Source organism: Erythrolamprus reginae, chromosome 5, assembly GCF_031021105.1.
Source record: "Erythrolamprus reginae isolate rEryReg1 chromosome 5, rEryReg1.hap1, whole genome shotgun sequence".
In the NCBI taxonomy this organism is placed as follows: domain Eukaryota; kingdom Metazoa; phylum Chordata; class Lepidosauria; order Squamata; family Dipsadidae; genus Erythrolamprus; species Erythrolamprus reginae.
The window spans coordinates 114339151-114339442 of record NC_091954.1 but is presented as its reverse complement, the minus strand read 5'-3'; positions in this window follow the sequence as shown (position 1 = coordinate 114339442).

The following is a 292-nucleotide window of genomic DNA, read 5'->3' as shown; positions in this document are numbered from 1 at the left end:
GTCACTTTCTTGACTGCTATCTCCCCTGTCTGGCTGCAAAGAACTCTCCCCTCCGCTCTCAGACTCCCCCGCGCATGGAGCCAGCAGAGATGACAGGCAGGGTGAAGCGGGGTGGAGCAACGGGAGGCTCAATCTGGTGGCGGCAGAGCTCCGTTGTGTTTTCGGCTGTGGGGGCAGGAGGACCTTCCTGACTCCCTCACTCAGCGCTTCACCCAGGATGACAGGCAGGGCGAAGCTGCGTGGAGCAACAGGAGGTTCAAGCAGGCAGCCTCCACGCTTTTCTTTCGGTGGG